This window comes from Catharus ustulatus, unplaced genomic scaffold (genome assembly GCF_009819885.2).
Source record: "Catharus ustulatus isolate bCatUst1 unplaced genomic scaffold, bCatUst1.pri.v2 scaffold_95_arrow_ctg1, whole genome shotgun sequence".
In the NCBI taxonomy this organism is placed as follows: Eukaryota; Metazoa; Chordata; class Aves; order Passeriformes; family Turdidae; genus Catharus; species Catharus ustulatus.
The window spans coordinates 136,558-146,924 of record NW_024879559.1 but is presented as its reverse complement, the minus strand read 5'-3'; the positions used below and the strand labels follow the sequence as shown (position 1 = coordinate 146,924).

Genomic DNA, 10,367 nt, shown 5'->3' with positions numbered 1-10,367 from the left:
TATTAAAACTGTGTACACTGCGTCGCATTCGCCTACTGGAGTAATACCTGGACATGTTTAGAATCATGGATGTGTTGGGTGTCAATAGGGACAATCTACCTATCGAGCAAGGACCTCCTCTAAGTTTTGAGGGAATACCTGGCCAAGCTCGATCACCACAAATCAAAAATAGGCCGCTAGGCAAAGAGAAAGGATGATCAGAGGATTGTGAGAGTTGCTTGGCAGTATATTGGCACCACTCAGATGCATTCCTATAAACTGGAAGGCTTGAATTCACAACTGTTGCACTAATATTCTTTACCTTTTCATTGGTCCACTTAAAGTATAAACAACTGTCCATTTTTACAGAGCCTAACAGTTCTAATTCTTGAGGCTCGGCAGGAGCAACGGGGAGATATGGCACCCAAAAATCCCATAGCTCAACTACCCTATTTGGCTTATTAGCATCGCATGCGGGAGTGCTGTTTGAACAATGCGGTTCGTCGCCATGAAGAACACAAAAATACGGCAGGAGTGGACAAGGCCAGACATCCGTCGGCAAACCTACAAGGCATGTGGAGAAGGGGTTACCAGGTGACGAAAGGGCAAGGCAAATGGATTCCTGATTTGTAAGATTAGCTAGAGTAACCCAAATGTTAGTCTTAGGCTGAGGTGGAACATATATAGCTACGATAGTCATTATGCTCACGAAATATAAGCTTCTAAACAGACTAAGATACATTTTGCTGGTGCGGCAGGCTAATAAAGATGAAGCAATTCCTTTTCCTGCAATGCGTAATTAGCTAAGCGTTAATATTTATATAGCAACACCTTGTTTTTTGGCAAGGCAGTATTCACCATACAGACAACAAAGTAGCTACAGCCGGTGATCCACTGTGCTTCTTCACGCGTCCTTTTGCTGGTCGTCTGCTTCTTTCACTACTTCGGTACCTGTGGAAATATTGATCTGAGACAAATCAGGTTTAATCCACTTTACTGGGACCCATTTGATGGGCCCTCCCTCTTCAAGCTCCACGGCTGCGTACCCACGTCCCTGTGTAACTAAAACCCATCCTTTTTGCCATTCCTTCGTTTCTGGATCGCGTACTTGCACCTTTGGCTTGGACCATACTTCTGACTTTTGCCAATGTTTTTCCATCGGGGCACATTTCGCCGAGCCTCTCAGAAAGCAATTAAGAGATAACAAGGTAAGCTGCAAAATTCTTTGCTGGTATTTTACAGGTATTGATTGCGTGGCGGGGAACCCTTCCCCCTCCGCAATGACGGAGAGCCTTTCCTTAAGCGTGCGATTTGCACGCTCAACTATAGCTTGTCCTGTGCTATTATATGGAATGCCGGTCTTGAGTTCTATGCCCCATCTATCAGCCCATCGCTTTGCTTGCGAAGAGGTAAAGGCTGACCCATTGTCCGTCTTAATCGTTTTAGGGATGCCTAATACAGCCATGACAACGGACCAATGGTTAATTGCGTCCCGCGCCGTGGTTTTTGCATGTTGTGTTGCTTGTATCACCCCGCTGTATGTGTCAACCGTGACACAAAGCCACGGGCGCGGTTTCAGAGCTTCACACCAAGTAAAGTCTGTTTGCCATAAGTCCTGGCCACTCAGGCCTCTAGGATTTAGGCCTCCCTCGAAAAGAGGGGTTTTCACACAATATGGACAAGTTTGAGTTACTGTCCGGGCATCTGCTATTGGAATGTTGCAACGCTTTGCTAAAGCATGTGGCCCTAAGTGTAGTATTTCATGCAAAAGGCGGGCATCTCTAAGGGAATAGACCCGAGAGGCTTCTGCGTCAGCTTGTTGGTTACCTTCTTGATAGAAACCTTGAATGTTTGTATGACTGTTTACATGGAGGATTGCGCATACAGCTGTGCGCTTTTCAAGACTATTTTCTATTTGTATGGCAATGGGTGTAGTAGGCATACCTGCAATGTACATATTTTTGACCAGCTTAAAAGCAAACATTGAGTCAGTCACTATATTGATTGCACTGTCTGGAAATACTTCCATAGCCATGGCGATAGCCCTTGCTTCTAGGGATTGTACTGATTGCCGTGGATCTTCAAAGGTTCGCACTAGCCATTTCTCTTTGACCTTCCAAGTTACTACAGCTCGATGTGTGCGAGAAGAAGCATCTGTAAACAAGGTAGGACCACACACCGGAGTGTCTACTATTCGCGGCTGGATGTCTACTTGTAGTTGCCGCAAGTGGGTGAATGCGGACAAGTGCTTACCGGAGGAAAGAGTTCCCCCATATGACTGTAAGGCTAGGGCTAGATCCTCTTGATGCCGCCATTCAGATACTAGTTCTGTTTTACCACAAGGGAGTACGATGGTATCAGGATCTTTGCCATAGATCTGCACACTAACTTTCCTCCCTTTCTCTATCATCGCTCTAAGCATGGCCGTGTGCCGAATGAATGCTGTCTTTACTTGACTTGAGGCTATCCACTTGAGAATTGTGGGTTTATCTAGTGGTCCTTGGAAAAGTACTCCGATCGCTCCTGATGTGACAATAGTGACGGCTAGACTTAATGGTTGAGATGGATCCCACCGAGCTACAGTTCCAGTATGTAATAAGGCTTCAATGCTTTTTAACGCCTCTCTAGCTTGTTCTGTCAACTCTATCTTGTCCTGAGGGGTATTACCCTTAAGCAGCTCGTATAAAGGCAACATAAGGTGTGGTGGGACTTGTGCAGTGGATCTAAGCCATTGTATGGTTCCTAACACTTTCTGCATATCATGTATAGTACGTATATTTCCCTGTAGCTTTATGGGCGCGATTCGCACTTTGTTGAGAGTTACTTCATACCCTAAAAATTTGATTTCTGGCCCCTTTTGCACTTTTGCCTCATGGATTTCTAGTCCTGCCTGATGCAAAACGTCTCGCACCCTTGCATACAATGCTTCTACTTGTGATGGCGTTTTGTGTGCTACTAAGATGTCATCCATATAGTGTATGATGACACCACTGGACAACTCACGCACTGGCTGCAATATGCGACTCACTACAAGCTGACAAATAGTGGGTGAGTTTTTCATCCCTTGGGGCAACACTTTCCATTGATATCTAGCATTTGGCTCCTGATGGTTTAATGCCGGCAGCGTAAAAGCAAATTTTTCACGATCTGTTTCGCATAGCGGAATAGAGAAAAAACAATCTTTTATATCTAATACTATGACAGGCCATCCTGCTGGGATCGCTGTTGGATCAGGTAACCCTTTTTGTATTGGCCCCATCGGCCGCATTATTGCGTTCACTGCCCTCAGGTCATGTAGCAGTCTAAATTGTCCTGGTGTTTTCTTAGGGATGACAAAGATAGGAGTATTCCATGGGCTGACACTAGGCTCCAAATGTCCTGCTTGCAATTCTCTGTTTACCAAGCTGTGTGCTGCCTGGAGTTTCTCTGCAGAGAGGGGCCACTGTTCAACCCATACCGGAGTAGAGGTGTCCCATTGTAATGGTATGGCGGCAGCAATGCTAACTAAATGAACAGTGGCCCTTAGACTAAATTTGTCAGTTTAATTTTCATCTGCGTTAATGCGTCTCGGCCCAGGGCTCCATCTGGGGAGATCGTCAAAGCAGGGCAAACATGAGCCATAAATGAGGATCCATCATCATCTACTCCTGTTGCTTTGAGCACAGCTGGGCTACGTGGAACCATTTGTATCCCATTGATTCCCATCAAAGGCATGGCCGGGCCTAATGGCCAGCTCCACGGCCAGCGAGCGCGGGGAATGCATGTTAAATCTGCTCCAGTATCTAATGTCATAATCAAGGTGATGCTTTGTGGTATCCATCCATCCGGGGCTGTAAAGGTGATATTCCACCGCGGTTGGTCCGAACAATCTACGACCATGGCCACCCTGGGGATCCTGCTAGTGCCTCCGGGGGCTGCTGCTCCTTCAGGTTGCCTTTCGATGGAAGCATCGCCTGAACCATCGCAGCGGGGTAGCTGGCCTGTGGAGACAAAGGGCCCCCGCGTCCCCTGCCCCCTTTCCCGTTTCCCGGCCTTTTGCACTGCTTAGCCGTGTGCCCGAATCCTCTGCATGCCCAACATTGTGGTCCTCCACCTTGCCCCCGCCCACCTGCTCTGCCGTTCCGGCAGTTCTGTCGAAGGTGCCCAATTTTGCCGCAACCGAAACAGGTCGGAGGCTGTGCCCTAGCGAGCAAAGCTGCGGTTTGTGTCAAGTCCTCATGGCGTTGGACATTAGCAACATGTTTTACGAGATCTGCTACCCCTGCCTCACGTGGTGCTGTTGCTAGGATTCGCCTAGTGGGCGCATTTGCTTGCTGTTTCATGCAATCTATTAGGATAGCAGTCTTTGAGACAGCAGGCAGATTAGCGGCATTTTCGACCGCTACACTTAATCGGTCCACAAAGCTAGTAAAGGTCTCAGTAGGACCTTGCTGGATGCGCGTCCATGGCGCAGTGGGTTCTACCTCTCTTATAATCTCAGTGTATGCTGCCAATGATGCCTGAGTAGTCGTTCGAATCTCTCGGGCTGTCAAGGCTGCTGCCTGTTGTTGTGGTGTTTCTAATCCTGCCGCGGATCCCTTCAGCCGCTCTAAGGAGGAGTTTGCTAGGGGGTTGGGTCGTTGCTGAGCCGCACGGGCTAGTTCCCCTCTGAGTCGCTGTGTCCAGCTATCCTTCCACATCAGAAAGGCAGTGGGCTTCAGCACTATTTTCCCCAGATTGCGTAAGTCCCATGGCAAAAGTCCCCCAGCATGAATGCTATCTAACAATGTCAATGTAAGGGGATGGCCCAATCCTTTAGCCTCTATGGTAGCCGCGAGGTGCTGTACGGCTTTGGGCTCTAGGGCCACCCATTCCACTCCCCCCCCGGCTACTGCCCTTACAGGATAAGCGGTAGCAATGGGTCGCAAAGTCAAACCCCCCAATATGCACTCATCGGCTATAAGTCGCCAATCAGTGAATTTGATCCCGGATGGTTCTGTTTGGGAGGGTGGTACAGGAGACCGGGTTTGAAGCAGACGCTTTTGCCTTTCTACCTCTGCAGTTATTTCATTAATTAATTGCTGTAACTGCTGCAGGTTCATCTGCACTTTGTGGTCATTGACTTGCGCCTTCCCGGCCCGAGAGGTCCCCCCAAGCCGACTAGGCTCCCGACCCGGTTTCCGGCTTCCGACCGCTGCCTCGTCTCCCCCCTCTTCCGTCCCCCACGCAGCCGCAAGCTGTTCTGTAAGCTCCTCAACCTCCTCTGCAATGTCAGGATGTTTATCAGGGGCCCGCCACTGGTTCCCCTTTCCTGGGCGCGGCACTTCCCTCTCGCGCCATCTTTGCCTATCTGCTCCTCGTCCAGCTTCCGGACTAGCTATTTCTGCCGCCACCTCTAACGGGTCCTCCGGGGCTTTCATTGCTAGCCCAGGCAACCATTCCTCTGGGTCCACAAACTGTGGTGGCGCGGATGGCAACGGAGCTGGCGAGGGAGCGGGCTGCGTGGGCCGTGCTCTACGCTCTGCCTCCCGCAAATCGTCCCAGGGGTACTGCGGAGGGTTCAACCTCTTTCCAGTTACTGGATATGCTTTCTTTATACATCCCAGACACGACCCTTCAGACATTGGTTTCATAATCCCACAAGTTAAACACACACGCGCCATTATCTCTTCCTGCACTTGCTTTTCTTCCCCTTTTCCCTCTTGTGCTATCAGAACTTCACAGTCCGAGCCTTCCTCTTTTGTTTCTATTTCTAATTCGCCTTTTTCTACTTGCGTTTCCTGTTCCTCAGTGAACGGGAGGCGACCCTGGCAGTCCATCCCCAGTGCCTTGCGTGCCGCCCACATAGTCTCCTTTTCCTCCATACCCCGCTTCAGCAACTGCAAGATTGTGCCCCACACTTTCAGATGTTTGGCTGATTTGGTAGCCATCGCATGCTCCGCCAGCGCTTGCGTGCATGCCCCCCATCCTTCCGGGCCAAAAATATCCCGCGGATGGGTTATCGCTCCATCTTTCAGGAGCCACTCGAGACACCCTTGTATATCTTTCGCTTTCACTGAAAGCTTTCCGTCTCGAGCTAACTGGATGAGAATCTGACTCACCCCTTCCATGGATCCGGATCCCCCCTCGACCGCCTGCGGTCCACCGATAGCTGCTCCGGTTCTCGGCCGGCGTACACTTCCTCACACGGGGCACCACTTGTTGCTTTCCGCAACCGAGTTCTAACACCGGAGGGCTTCGGTCAAGGACATCCCGTCCCAGGGGCAATGAAGCACAGGCACCAACGTGGTGGATGCAACAAAAGCCGATTTATTGCCAGCGCACCAGTCTTATATACCATTCGATAGCAGTCACTTATGCCTATATTTGGTTAGTACATATAAGGCAATGTATTCTATGATTGGTTACATACGTTTCGCTGACCGCTGCCTCACTTTGCACTTTCTATCCCTATCGCGAGCTTTCCGTAACAACGCGAGATCTTCCGAGCGCCGATCCCTACAGAGGTTGCTTCTCATTTAAATGGCAATGGGGAGGTGGGCGTGGATACAAAGTATAGGTATGGGAACTGGGAGAGGACAAACAACTAGGAGCATTAGGGTTGGCGTGGATAACAAGTAGGTATGGGGGACATGGGAAGAGACAGGCAGGTGGGAGTGGTTACATAAGGAAGTGCTGGGACAGGGAAAAGGTACAGGCAGCCAGGGACACAGAACTTAGCAGCAAATAGTGAATACTAACAACAATTACACATAACTGGGTAAACACAGACAAAACCCAAACAATTTCTCAACAATTCACCCATAACAATTGGTAGTTATAAATTAGACAAATTAGGACTGATCCTAGGAAGCTGGGATTTGAAGCATTCAGCAGTTTATTCTCCATTCATCAGCACCTGAAGCATGGACTGTGCAAAATTAGAGACAGGAGGATATTTGGAACAGAGAGGCTGGAGATTTTGGGGTTGTTACACCAAGCAGAAAATGATGGAGGTGTTTTAGCCTTAAACCTTACTGATGAGAGCAAAACCATTTACTTAATAATCCTGTTAGTCCTCTGTTGCCTTTTGGGGATTGAAATCTCTATTGCAGCCAAGGATTTTAGAGACATTTAACTCTGACTTCAGTCTCCCTGGTGCATGAGGGGAAAGGAGCCATTTTCCTTGCTAAAATACATGCCGTACCTGCTAGGCTGCTGTCATCACTGTCACAGGTGCTGGTATGGGAGAAGACGCTTTTGGGTTTGATCTCATCAGCTACATTTTCAGCTGCAAAAAGGCAGCTTAAACATCACTGACCTCTGCTGAAATTCAAGATGCATTTTGTTTTTAAGGTCTAAGCAAATGCAGTAAGTTTTGTTAGAAAAGAATTAATCTCTCTCTGACTTGAGATATGTATATCATGTAGGATAAAAGTATAGCTCTAAGAAACATGAGTGTTTCTAGTATACAATCTTCTGCTTTCTTGCCTTCCTTGTCCAGGGTCCCATGCAGTTGATTTTATTTTGGGTTAAACCAGACGCCTTTTCATCCCTTTCCTTATTCTTGTAGTTATGCTTTGACCGTCTCTGGGGAATAAGCGGCTCCACTTTTTTGCCCAAACCTTCTACCTGGTCCTGCACATCTATGGGTGAGCCTACCTTGGGGTGATATCTGAACTCCTCCCACTAAAACCATCCATGTGCATCAGGATCTTGGTGCACCAAAAGCCAGTCTCCAGCAGTGCTTGAGTCAGGTCCCTAAAGACCAGCTCTACTGATTCCAAAAGACTGGGATGGGGAGCTCAAGGCTCACCTGCAAGGCCTGGGACCACTGGAGAATCCTTCTGAGCAAATCTGTCTGGAGCTGCCAGGACTGAGCCTTGCAGGTGACACAGGGACGGAGATTCCCTGGAGTACAGCCCAGGGAAACACTGCAGCTGCAATCTTCCTCTGCAGCAAGAGGACAACTTCTGCCTCTCCTCAGCTGACATTGGAATGGCATCAGCACTGCTGCCCTCTACCTGAGCAGAAAAATAATGGAAAAACTTTCCTGAACAAATGATCCCTTGCAAAGATGTGTAAAATCATTCTGATGACTCATTTGGTCTCCAGGCCCACAAATACACTCTAAATATACTATATAAATATACTGCACAAACAACTCCATGGACACACTTTCTGGTGGCCTTTTTATTATTACTTTGTAACACTGAGTAATGCATTACTCCTTTTCCTATACAAAGGACATTTTCACTCCATGATTCTATCTGCAGGATTCAGCTAGTTTGTGTTAGCATCATTACTTTGATCAAAACCTTTGCTCTGGGTCAGCTCGTGTGGCCTAAACTTCCATTCTTCTACCTCCTATTTCTAAGGTGCTGATTCTAACCACAATGATTGCGGGACAAGAGTGCAGTTAGTCTGATTTCTTGGGTTAATGCATGATGGGTTAATGTGTAATGTGTAAACTGAGAACACAAGTATTGTTTCTATGTCACCTCCTCTCTACTGCTCATGCCTTTCAGGGACTTGAAATACAAGTTCTGCTAAAGAGAGAAATGGAGCAGCAGAGTAGCTCCCACAGGTCTTGCTCATACAGTCATCATTTGGGTGGTTTCACAATGAGAGGAGAGAGCACAAGGCTTCCAAACTTTGGAAGGATTGTGTTTTTATGCTTTTCTGAAGCCTGCCTTTTTGTAGTGTGTCCATCACCTGCTCTATTTGGTCTCTGCTTCGTAACTTCCCTCTCAGTTGGGACTTGCCCACTTTGGCAATATGATATCCTGTTTCTCTCGCCTAGAGAGAAGAATGAAGCAGCATGTAACCTGCCACACTGCACTTGACTGCAGAGCTCTGGCAATACGACCTCTAAATCCTCCAGAGCCCTGGTAGGTTCCCTGCCTTGCCACGCTGCGCCTGAACCGCTCAGTGCCTTTGCAGCTGTGTGCTCCTGACGGGTTGTCCCGTTCGTGGCTTTGCGCTGCTTCCCAGCAGCCCAAGGTTCTCCCCCTTCACACAGGGTCCCCTCCCTGCCCCACACACCCCCTGACAGCTGCCCCACACCACCTGCCCTGTAGAGATGTTGTCCCTCTCACCCTGGTGTCCCCCAGTGCCAGCCACCCCTCCAGGCGAGGCAGGAGCAGGGAGCAGGCCCCGCTTGTCCCCCTTTCCTGGCGGTCACTGGGTATGCAAGAGTAAAGGAGGGCTGAAAGGGCACGTCCTCCTTACACTTCCCTCTCTCCAACCTTTGGGGCACCAAGGCGCTCTGCTCCAGGGGATGCGAGGGCCTACACTCGGCTTGCCTTGCTAGGGTGTCCTTCTTCCTTCTCTAAGGCCTGAGATTGCCTTCGTGGTGCGAGTCGACTCACAAATGGGGAAAAACAGACGCTTTCAAATTGAAGGAACTCTCCTGGGTAACTAGTGCAGGTTTTCAGCACTATAATTCCACACCTGAAAAGAATTCCAGAGAATGAGGTAGGTTGGAAAAGAGTGTTGAGGTTATCAAGTCCAAGGTATAAACTACGACCTTCTCATCAACTAAATCATGGCACCAAGTGCCACGATCAGTCTTTTTTTAAACGAGGAAGGGCTGGGCCTTTGCAATGCTATTTATTTTCAAATATTACCCTCAGCATATGAAGTGTGAAGAGCCCAGCCTAAGGCTCCTCAAAGACACTGCCTTGCTCGCTCGTTGCATACAGGGAAAACCTTGTAAAATCATGGCTCAAGCCTGCTGCTCCATCTGAGGAAGAAAGGACTGAGGGAAAGTGACTCAGCTGCATTTGAGGTAGACAAACCACAGTAAAGGCAGAGAAACCATGGCGTGTGCACACGGTGGTGTGTGGTGATTGGTTGAACTACGTTTGTTATGATTGAAAAGTATGTCACTGATGAAGGCCTGTCTGCTTCCAAAGGCCTGGTTTTTACAATCAAGCAGCTCTCCTTCACACCTGCCTGGGGATCCTGCGTCACAACGGACCCCCACCTCACATCCACCAGATGAGGATCTGCCTGTGCTGAGTCACCAGGAAAGCAAGCTAAGCCTGGCCTCATTACTCCATGGGTGAACAGAGTTGGTTTCCAGAGGAGTTGCATGCACTTGTTCACTTCTCCCACCCAGTACTCTTTCCTTTCTCAAGCTGGCTCCTGGGTTGAACTGGGGACTCTGCAAGAGAAGAGAGAGTCCCTGTCATTTCTACTGGCCTTTGGCTATCTAAATGTCTGCAGGGAATCATACAGGGCACACAGAGCCTGGGCAAACACCTGGGAGAGTGTGGTTTTGGACTGCTCCAAAGGGACCTTCTTTGGGCTCGCCATCTGCAGGGCATTGCGGAACCGTGGGCCGCAGGCTGCTGCCACAGCTCCAACACCACAAAACTGTGGCAGCCCAAGAATCACCACACAGCCCTTCTGCATGTTCTGAGAGG

General features: G+C 48.9%; 1 pseudogene; it reads left to right on the top strand.

The window, feature by feature from the left end:
* Positions 1 to 487: 487 nt before the first annotated feature.
* The window catches only part of LOC117011573, a 28,521-nt pseudogene continuing 18,641 nt past the window's right edge, over positions 488 to 10,367 (top strand).